Source organism: Sycon ciliatum, chromosome 1 (genome assembly GCF_964019385.1).
Source record: "Sycon ciliatum chromosome 1, ocSycCili1.1, whole genome shotgun sequence".
In the NCBI taxonomy this organism is placed as follows: domain Eukaryota; kingdom Metazoa; phylum Porifera; class Calcarea; order Leucosolenida; family Sycettidae; genus Sycon; species Sycon ciliatum.
This window is the reverse complement of record NC_088643.1, coordinates 5,084,565-5,096,775: the sequence shown is the minus strand read 5'-3', so window position 1 is coordinate 5,096,775 and position 12,211 is coordinate 5,084,565.

The following is a 12,211-nucleotide window of genomic DNA, read 5'->3' as shown; positions in this document are numbered from 1 at the left end:
GAACACTGGCCGTTGATCCCACTGCCTCAGCGCGCCGCTTCACGAAAGTTTTGATGCTCTCTTCAGAGCAGTTTGTACCTAGGTTGCCCACAAAGATTACTGTTTTCTTGGCCCTGGGGGGTTCCTGTGCAACTAATTGCCAGCTGTCGTCAGCAATGATGTCCAGGGTCTGGGGCTCGTTGTCGTCGTCCTCCAGCTCCAAGTTGCGCTGGCCAGCATGCTGCACGTCGCCCTCATCAGTCGTGGCCCGCGTGGCATCCTGGGACTGGTCCCGCGTGGCATCCTGGGCCTGGCCCTTGCGCGTACGGGTACGCCGTCGACTCTGCGGAGTACGAGTTCTCTGGGGTTCGTCAGCTGTGGCAGGCCGAGGAGAAGCAATGGCGGACTCCCTGAGGGCGACAACCTCCTCGTTCAGCCCTGCAATTTGCCTCGATAAGTCGTCAATTCTGTTATTCAGTCGTTCTTCGCGGTCTGCGGACTCCGTTACCAATGCTGCTAACGTCTTCATCACATCTACTACCGACGACTCGATCCCGGGGAGGGAGCACAACAGCTTTACCTCGGAATCCGCCAGTCCACGAACGGCAGATTTAGTTGGAGGCATGGCGGAGGTGACCCAACGCTATCAGATGCCTACCTAGTTTTCTACTACTACTACAAACTAATACCTAAATCCTAATGTTTGAAACCAGGCCGGCCTGATGCCGGTGTTCCTGGCGAGAAACTGTGGGACCCTCAGAGCGCGAAAACCTGCACCCTGCTCCAATGTGTGACCATCCAACTGATGATGATGAGGGTGTGGGTTTTCTGTAAACCGTCATGTCTAAACTCTTGGTGTCGTTGTTGCGGGTAATATTGACATCTAAGAAGGATATCACACCGTCCTGTTCACCTTCTGCTGTGAATTTTAATGCAGGATGTAGTCCGTTTAGGGTTGTTAACAAGTTCTCGCAGGTTTCTTGGTCCTCGTCGTGACAAAAAACATCATCTACAAAACGGTAGTATACCGAGGGCCATAGCGATGGGGGAATGGATGACTGGCAAAATCCAACGAATATGTTTGCTAATACCGGACCAAGTGGAGATCCCATCGCAACTCCATCCAACTGTTTATACATGACATTGTCAAAGGAAAACTCAGTCCGATACTGGAACGCCTTTGTCTGCGTCCCAGTGTAGATGTACGCATGCGCGCCTCCGCCTCGACGGGCGGGGAGCTTGGCCCATCTCAGACTAGCGTGAGGAAGCGAGGGAGACCGTCTCGAAAACCACCCAATGTGACACTGGAGCTCATAGACACCGGAAGAGTTACCAGAAGCAAGGTGAAGAGACGGAGTACTGGGGATTTGAATACGTCGATAATGGAAGTGACAACAACGATCAACAAGAGGAAACGAGGAAGACCAAGAAGTGAAACGAAAACGGCCATGAAATCAACAAAAACGGCCATGAAATCAACGGACGTTGGAGGTGTGGACCGGAGCAACCAACCAAACAAGCCTAACGGAAGAGAACAACGGCAGGCGTCGAAGGTGACAGAGCTAAGTGATCCGACATCGTCCATCGAGCGTCATTTGTCGGGTAGTGCTAGTTGTCGTAAGTTGTATAGTGATGATATCTTTTCGATTTTGACTCGTGGAAGGTCTAAGTTATGTGTACAGAAGGAGAATGTGTTATCGTGGGAGTTGTTTGGTGTCACACCTCGTGAAAGTGTGACAAGTGTTCCCTTAAGTGTTCAACGTGTTTGTCTACAACTTGCAGCTCTTTGTTTTTGAGTTTTTAACACTTTGATCATTTTAACACCTATGTTGAATTGTTGACATTTTTCTTTCTTTCATTCTCTATATAGTTATGTGTTTTTCAAATTTACAACATTCCCTGTACTATCCTGAAGAGAAGGGAAAGAAAACGTTTGATAGAAAAGAAGTGTCCACGTTGGTTATTTGTATTATTATTATTATTAGAAAGGAAAAGGATATATGGAAACGAGTTAAGAGTAACTCTCCACCACTGTAACTAGATACTATATACAGTCAGAAAGTGCAACAACTAGGCACAAAACTGACAGAGTACTGAGACATTCGACGTCCTGACACCTAGCTTCAACACATCTCCGTAGCGCTAGTTTCTATTTATTATTATTATTTTTATTTTATTTTAATTTTAAAACGAAGGTAAGTTATGGGTCGCAAATATCCACGCAAACACACATCCAGTCATAATAAGGCACTTGTCATAAGTATCCGAACGTTTTCGGTCCCTTCTCATCAAGGATTATACAGGGAATGGCTCAAGCTGGAAAGACTAAAACTTATATAGCGTAAAGATAATTAGATAACAACACTCGTGACAAGGTGGAAAATTATCAAGTTTCGCACGACACAAAACTCGAAGGAAAATAATAATAGTGACAACATAACATAGTGAGCAAATTAAGTTACATTGTTACCACCTCGACGAGGAGTAACACCAAACAATTGTAGCGACAACACATTTTCTTTCTGTACGCACAGTTCAGGATCTAACTTACGGATATACAAAGCTTCTAACACAGCCAAATGTAACGCATGTAACGTAATTTTCCACCTTGTCACGAGTGTTGTTATCTAATTATCTTTACGCTATATAAGTTTTAGTCTTTCCAGCTTGAGCCATTCCCGGTATAATCCTTGATGAGAAGGGACCGAAAACGTTCGGATACTTATGACAAGTGCCTTATTATGACTGGATGTGTGTTTAACAGTTTCCTCTGAGACAAAAATGCGATAATACTCATAAAAAGGACACACTTCAGGCTCATTACAAACATCTTGAAAGTTTTTGTCTTCACAAGTATACTTTCAAGCCTTCTCATCAGGTGAAATACAGGCAAGAGAAAAGGAACAGGAACAGTGGATTAAATACAGTAAGAAGGTGGTAAAACAGCGCAAAAAGAAAGAAAGAAAGAAAGAAGATAGCTAAAGTAAACAGCGAAAATTGCAATAATGACACAAAGGTGCAAATGCGAGAAAACTCAATAAGCGCGACATGTAGTGCGACAACAAGAGACAACCACTGGACATACATGTGTGTTTGCGTGGATATTTGCGACCCATAACTTACCTTCGTTTTAAAGTATTATCCGCCTCCGACCTCTTTAAAAAAATTATTATTATTATTATTATTTTGAAACTCGGATGTTGAGCCATAAATAAATGTGGAAGAGAAAAAAGACATATGGATACGAGTTAAGAGTAACTCTCCATCACTGTAACATGATACTATATACAGTCAGAAAGTGCAATAACTAGGCACAAAACTGACAGAGTACTGAACCATTCGACGTCCTGACACCTAGCTTCAACACATCTCCGTAGCGCTAACCGACAGCCTTCCAACTTGGAAGGTTCAAGGTTATGGAAAGACCAAAGAGGGGAAGGCAAGCGCAACAAAAACGAGCAAAAGCTACAGTCCCAACGGAACAAAGAATGTCGATTGCTACTGGACGATGACGAGACCAGTACGATATTTTGACAAAGCGGTCTAACTACAATTCGAAGCAGCAAAGCAGCACACCACCCAACTTGGGTGGGTCATATCTATCAAAGATAAGTAAAGTTTCTGACTGTATATAGTATCATGTTACAGTGATGGAGAGTTACTCTTAACTCATATCCATATGTCTTTTTTCTCTTCCACATTTATTTATGGCTCAACATCCGAGTTTCAAATTGCACACCTGATGAGCCGTCACGAACCACACGGCGAAACGTACGTCGTGTGAAACAACTTGTTTTGTAGTCAACTAGTCCATCACAATGTCATGCATGAGGAGTACTGTAGGAGTTTGGCTTTCGGCTTGTACAATTCGTTCTCGCAAAGCTTCCCTTTCTTTACTTATCTTTGATATTTATGACCCACCCAAGTTGGGTGGTGTGCTGCTTTGCTGCTTCGAATTGTAGTTAGACCGCTTTGTCAAATATCGTACTGGTCTCGTCATCGTCCAGTAACAATCGACATTCTTTGTTCCGTTGGGACTGTAGCTTTTGCTCGTTTTTGTTGCGCTTGCCTTCCCCTCTTTGGTGTTTCTATAACCTTGAACCTTCCAAGTTGGAAGGCTGTCGGTTAGCGCTACGGAGATGTGTTGAAGCTAGGTGTCAGGACGTCGAATGGTTCAGTACTCTGGCAGTTTTGTGCCTAGTTATTGCACTTTCTGACTGTATGTAGTATCATGTTACAGTGATGGAGAGTTACTCTTAACTCGTATCCATATGTCTTTTTTCTCTTCCACAATTATTATTATTATTATTATTATTATTATTTGTAAGAAAGGTGTTGTGAACCCTCTAAGATTCTCTAAATTGTCAGGATCGTACGACCACACGGCACGAGGACAACTCTTTCCTTTACACAGTATATTTCACTCCATCGAATAATTAACAATGAACACTAATAACACCAGCTATTTATAGCATGCAAAAACAGCGTACATGCAAAACATAAGCAGATAAAACTGGACATAACAGCGTATGCAGCAAAACGCACACAACGCAGATAGCGTATGCCATGCAGCAACATCAGCGCGGTACGGCGGAGTCGAAATACAACATTTCAACGAATACAATGCCATAAGCGCGAAGGCCTTTCCCAATTGAGAACTGGTGGTTTACAACATTCTCCCCACCAAAGGGCTTCTCACCGCCGTACAACAATGCACACAAGTCAAAAACGATCCGGGGCTCTGACTACGCGCCCAGAACGCGTCATCTCCTGCTGCCGTGGTGGTGGTAACGGTGCTGGCGGTTCATACGCTGGCTGCTGAGGGACGATAGCAGGTTGAGCGGTATCGGCAAGCCCAGGAGCCACGTCCTGTGACGATACTTCTAATGGCACTAACCTTTGGATCGGCCTCAACAGGGTACTGGTACTCAACTTAACCTTGGCAACACGACGCTTGCCATCTCGACCAGGGAATAACTCGATGATCCGTCCCAAACGCCAGAACTGTTTGCGCTTGGTATCATCGAGAACAAAGACAACATCACCCACAGCTAAAGGGCGCGACGTGGTCTGTTGGTGCTTGTTCAGCTGACTTAGGTACTCCACCTCCCAACGATTCTTGACATGCTTCAGTGTCTGACTGAGGTAACGCAATCTCGCTGACATATGCGTAGCGTCCGGGGTACCTGCTGGCTTCGCTGACGACATCCAAATGTTACCCATCATCATTGCAGGGGTTACTGGTGGCTCATCCAGGCTATCAGACACATAAGTTAACGGACGACTATTCACCACTGCTTCAACCTCATACAAGATGGTCTCAAGCTCCTGAACCTTCAGAAACGCTGTTCCCATTACCTTTTTCAAGGCACTCTTCACTGTACCAACCATTCGCTCATAGAAGCCTCCATGCCATGGTGCAGCTGGAGGATTGAACATCCATGGCACACTCAGTTTGTCAGATGCCGCCTTGAACGTTGTAGCGTTGTCAGACCTGATCCGAGACGGCAAACTACGTCTCGCGACAAACTTCCGAAATGCCATCAAGAATGACTCGGTACTTAAACTATCGACCACCTCCAAGTGAACTGCTCTGGTGGTGGCACACACAAACAATGCTATCCATACCTTCGGAGATGACTCACCACGGCGCACGTACAACGGACCAGCATAGTCGATGCCGGTAGTTGCGAACGGCCTCTCGTGAACAACTCGGTCTTCTGGCAGCGGCGGGCAGACTTCTGAGGCAGCCTTAGCCTTGTAGCGGCGGCATGTAACACATCGCTGAGTAATGTTGCGTAGCGCTCGTCGACCACCGATAATCCAGAATTTCTGACGGATAAACGACAAGACTCCTTCTACACCTTGGTGCATCCTTTCAACATGCATTTTCTCCAACAGCAAATCGGTCAGATGATGTTTGCCTAACAGGACTGGGTGCTTGGCTCCATACGCCAACTCGCTGTGCTGAAGTCGTCCCCCGGCTCTGAGCACTCCATGCTCATCCAGAAACGGTGCAAGCTGATACACCTTCGACCCGGGCTTCACTGGTTGACCTTGCTTGATCAGCTCAAGATCCTCAGCGAAACATGCGGCTTGAACGATGCGGTACAATACGTTGTCTGCTGCAAAATAGAGTTCAGCACGAGGCTCAGTGTGCTTCCACTGCAACATCCGAGTCACCATGCCCTGTGCCCTCGACCATTTACTGAATCGGAGCCACCATTCCTTATCAGATTCTCGACTACAGGTGGTGGCTGACACTCGTACTTCTACACTGGACTCATCTGTAGCTGCGGTTGAGGATGCGGTGGGCCAGTCATTGGGCTCCGTGATCCAGGTTGGTCCGCCCCTCCAGAACGGACTACGGATCTGCTGTGCACTACTCCCACGCGACGGTAAATCTGCTGGGTTGTGAAGGCCCGGGCAATGGTTCCACACAATGCCGACCTTCTTCGATATCTCTTGGACTTGACTGACGCGGTTAGCCACAAATGTTTTCCATTTGTACGATGGATTACTGATCCAATGAACGGTAGTGAGACTGTCAGTCCAGCCATAGACTTGCGTGACGGTAACACGCAGCTCCTTCACCACAAACTCAGCGTAGCGAGCCGCTAAACATACTGCTTGTAACTCAAGGCGGGCTAACGTGGGCGGAGACACAGGTGACACTTTGGCCTTGGCAAATACCAAGTGCGACTGTCCATTGACGACCGCATACAAACAACATCCAAACGCTTTCTCACTGGCATCGGCGAAGGCATGAAGCGCAATCGGCGTGTCAAGATTGCAGCAAATCCAACGTGGTATGTCAATGCTCACCACTTCGGCCAACTCTCCCCACCATTGCGCACATGCGGCTGCGATGCCATCAGGCAACATATCATCCCAGTCGCCTCCGACTTTCCAGGCTTGCTGTAGCAGTATCTTTCCCGGCACAACTGCCGGTGCTGCTAGACCTAGCGGATCAAACACTGATGCAACACACTTGAGGAGGGATCGCCGGGTCCAAACAGACGGCCTATCGGACTCGCCTAGCGCTGCTATGCTGAGCAAGTCATCACTGGTTTTCCATTTCAGACCGAGGACTTTATCTCCGGCCTCTGGATCGCACGGGATTTCGTTGCCTCGCCACTTGCGTAACTCCATGCCAGCATCCGTAAGCACACGCACGCTGAACTCTTGCATCTCCTTGGCTTCCGAGGCATTTGACACACTAGAGACCAAATCGTCAACGTAGAAACTCGTGAGCAAGAGATCAATACGATCTCGCTCTTTGGGTGCAGACAACGCCCGTAGCTCCTTCAAGTGATGCTGAATCACCGCAGTAAGCATGTACGGCGAGCAGTTTACGCCAAATGGCAGTTTCGTTAGCCTCCAGGTTAACAGTTCATCGCTGTCGCTTCGACCGGGCCACAAGAAACGCAGGTACGGACGGTCTTCGGGATTAACCGCGACCATGAAGAAAGCCTTGCGGATGTCCGCTTGCAGCGCGCTCTTATATTCACGGAACCGTGATAGCATACCTGCGAGACTCGGCAATAGCGACGGTCCAGGGTCAACCATGTCGTTCAACGACTTGCCATCTGGAGCAGTCGACGAGGCATTGAACACCACTCTTAACTTCGTGGTTGCAGCGTGCTCACGGAATACACCATGATGCGGTACATAGTACCCGGCATCGCTCTCACATGGCTCCAGCTCAATTGCTCCAAGCTCGCGGTACTCCCTGATCAGCACATCATCATAGAGCGCACGCTTCCCATTCCTCTTCAGCTTTTCAAGAAGCCGCGTTGCGATGACTCTAGCTTGAGCAAAGTTATCCGTTGGGCGACGCTCATTTCGCCACAAGAGACCCACTTGGTACCCGCTGCCCTGGCGACATAGCGGGAAAGATGGCAGGTGCTGATGTTGTTCTGGAGGTTCATCCAACTGCCATAGTTGTTCAATGTGGGCTGTGACACATGACACGGTCACCGGCTGACTGTTTCGACTTGGTGCAGCCGCTGGACCAGATAATACATTACCTATCTCTGTGTTCCACACCGTCTCACCATTAACTTCCTTCTTGCTGTGCAGTACCGCGTTGATATAGTCTGCACCAATCAGCATATGTATTTCGTCTGATGTCCCTTGTTGAGGCTTGTCACTCAGCTCTACTCCCCAACTGTGCCACTGGGCAATGGTCTGCGGACTTGCGCACTTCAGGTCCATCTCAAGCGTTGGTTTCACGAACGCGCGTACCCGAATGCTAGCGGAGCTACCCTGGATCGTGATGGCGTACTTATCCATGCGCTGTTGGGTTGGTTCCGCGCCGAACGGCTTCACCTCTACATTTTCAACCCCAACGTGTTCTGCATCGATTGCTGACACCAACGCTGCAGTCACGAATGACGCCTCAGCACCCGAGTCCAGGAACACGCGAACCTTCGCGTTTCGAGTTCTTCCCTCAACTCGTGCCACTCCGGTCATCAGCCGCACACTTGGCGAGTGTAGACAGCACGACCCAACATTCTTCTCCGTAACTATCTCAGTCGGTTTCTCCCGGCTGTAACCTGCTCTATCCAACACCTCATGTATTAGCAGGTGGTGTTTTCCTCTGGCATTTCGTGCATCTCGAGCCTGACCGACATTCTCTGGCCATATGGCCATACTTAAGGCAGTTCCAGCAGAGTCTCTCTCGCTGCAGAAAACCCTTTCTCCCTTCCAGTGGCAGCGACTTTAGCTGCTTCTCTGCATCTGCGACCGATATCGCCATGCACTGTGCCGACGCCGTGGGCCTTGGCACGGATCGTTCTACTGGCTTCCTGGCAGTATCACCCTGTCGTCCGTGCGCGACCTGGTAAGACGCGCCGTGCTCCTGTACCTGGCGCAGTGACATCCCGTAGCACTGCCGTTCGACCAGGTACGTCTTCATCTCAGGTCCGCATTGCTCCAAGATTACCTGCTTTGCCATTGCTTGCAGCACCGGGGACATTTTTCCTATATCGGCGCTATACTTGGTGTCCACCTCGCCCTCTTCTGTCATAGCGAGTGTGGCCCACACTTCTACTTCTCGGCAAACACGGACAACGTATTGGTGAAACGACTCATCTGACCGCTGCTTGCCTGTCAGCAATGTCTTCCACGCTTTATCCGGAGTCTTTCCGAGCGAGGCGAGCAACTCTCGCTTCGCTTCCTCGTAATTATTGCATCCAATACATATCCTCTCCGCTTTGCTACCCGCTAGCGCGATGCGCAGTCGCAGCAGCCATTCGCTTTCTTCGAACTCGTTCTTGGAGCAGATGTCCTCGAACAGGTCAAGATAACGCTCCAATGGCTGCGTTCCATCATATGAGGGGATTTTCATCAACGGTTGACGCCCCCCGCTGTTACTGGGAGCTTCCTCTGTACCTCCCATCGCGGCTTTACCATCACCCTCATACGCATTGGCGATGCGCTCGTTAATCTCCTTTAGTGTTTTGTCAAACTCGGTGCGGAGCGCCTCCTCTCGCCGTCTGGCACTGCGCTCCTCACGCTCCTCGTACTGTTGGAGCCTCTGCTCCACATGTTCCATCAACAACTCGCCTTCTAATCCTAACCGAACTCCATTGGCGATAAAGCTGGCTTCCAAATTGTGTAGTTGCTCTGCCATGCTCGCTCCTATCCTGGCGTGGTCGCCAAATGTTGTAAACCCTCTAAGATTCTCTAAATTGTCAGGATCGTACGACCACACGGCACGAGGACAACTCTTTCCTTTACACAGTATATTTCACTCCATCGAATAATTAACAATGAACACTAATAACACCAGCTATTTATAGCATGCAAAAACAGCGTACATGCAAAACATAAGCAGATAAAACTGGACATAACAGCGTATGCAGCAAAACGCACACAACGCAGATAGCGTATGCCATGCAGCAACATCAGCGCGGTACGGCGGAGTCGAAAATACAACATTTCAACGAATACAATGCCATAAGCGCGAAGGCCTTTCCCAATTGAGACTGGTGGTTTACAACAAAAGGTTTGCTCCCCACACCGGAGCTCGCGCTATTCCGCCGAATTTACTTGACACTTGACTGACTCACGACTGCCATCCAGAGCACACGAGAAGTCCATCGAACCTTCGACTCGGCAAACCTGCAAGAAAGCACCACTCCCTGCTCAATACACAGTGTTTCGGGGAATTCACCCCTCATCAGTTGAGCTTGAGTAGGCTGAGGAAGATTGTGCCTGAAGAGCACCACTTACATAGTGCTCTCCAGGCACAACCATCACCAGGGATACAAACTTACAGAGACGCTCCGCTTCCAGCGCAATAAACACCTCGTGAACACCAGATAACACCAGGGGAGCAAACCTTTCTTACAAATCATCGCCCGAAGTCGCAACCACTACTTCGTATTATTATTATTATTATTATTATTATTATTATTAACTGGTTTGAGGGAAAGAGACAAACGGGAAAAGTCTGAAGAAAAAATTGACTGTCACCACCAGGACTCGAACCAGGGACCCTCGCTTGTAGCCAGCGATGCTCTAACCACTGAGCTATGGTGTAGTCGTCATCCCAGCAGAGGCCGCCCAACATTTTCTTCAGACTCCGTAACTCACACTTCCTGTGAATCCACACAGGCGGGTGGGACGCAGCCCTCACTGTAACCCACACACTTCACGTACAAACTAGCACGCGGGGAGCCCCAAGTCATAAAATATTAACTGGTTTGAGGGAAAGAGACAAACGGGAAAAGTCTGAAGAAAAAATTGACTGTCACCACCAGGACTCGAACCAGGGACCCTCGCTTGTAGCCAGCGATGCTCTAACCACATTATTATTATTATTATTATTATTATTACTGTAAAATAGCAATGAAAAATATCAATTGTGCACTCATAACCATGTATAAACAATTAAAATGAAACAATTCCAGAACGTTTTCGTGTGACCATCATCAGTGGAACATCGTCACATAGTAAGAATCACTAAAACAACCAGTTATATAGCTAGAGTAATATGAAAAGAAGCGTGAGAATGCAGCACAGCTAGCGGTTATGCATAACGCGTGTAGTGTGAACCTTTGCAGTGTATCTGAGAATGGTAGCAGTAGATGAATGTGGCAGCTGTGAGTTATTATTACTGTTGTATTATTATTACACCTTCCAGTGGCTAAAGATGATTCAGTGCCAATATAGATGAGGAGGGGGCGTTTGTCAGCCATGGTGTAGAAACAAAGTACATTGTATAAGAAGTGTTACGGTGTACCGAATGTGAGAACGGTCTAGGCTACCGACAGTACTGTTCTTGCACACATCAAAAATGCACTAGGTTCCAGTAAACGCATCGAGTTTGCAACAACTGAATAGATCGGTTGTGTGCGGACAATAGTCCGTGACAAATAATGACGGAAACAATTGGCAGATTCTCCTTGAAAGGCAGTGATAATGACGCAACCATATGAACCTTGTTCCAAAAGTTTACAAGTTATGCGTTTTGTGTCTAGCACTAACAATTATAAACATGAAACTGGTGATTTAGAACGTGCAACGATTGTTTATTGTTAGTATTGCCTATTGGTCAGAATGATGGCTTCCGCCCCGCTGAGCGCCCAGGCCTTCCCATATTTTCCTAAGACACAACATAATATCACTATTGTTACGATTAATTGTCGCTCCGGGTCGAACAAAATCCCCGAACTCCATGCATTATGTCGATCCAACACACCGACTATCCTATGTCTGACAGAAACCTGGCTCTGCCCGATACATAATTATGCTCAGTGTACCTGGGTATACGTGCTTCCGTCGAGATAGGCCAATACCAGCGAACCAAAGGGCCCAGTTCCGAGGTTATGGTGGTGTTGCCATCCTTGTACGAGATAAGACATTTTTGCATGCAGCCCAGCGCTCAGACATTGACTCTCCCCAATGCGAAACCATATTATGGGTTGAGCTTGGACTACCTGCAGGCCTGGGTGCTAATCCTATACTCATTGGCTGTCAGTATCGCCCTACTTCGCAATCCCTACCTGAACTTACCTCATTTTGTGACATGATGACGGATACCCTACGGGCTGTAGACCTCTCATCCGTTGACATATTCCTCACTGGTGACTACAATGCTCACAACTCTGACTGGTGGAGCGGTGACACTGCATCACGCGCTGGAAAGGAACTTTCGCATATACTGTATTCTCCAGCTTCGGTCTCTCCCAGCTGGTAGATTTTCCACTCACACCTCTCCTAG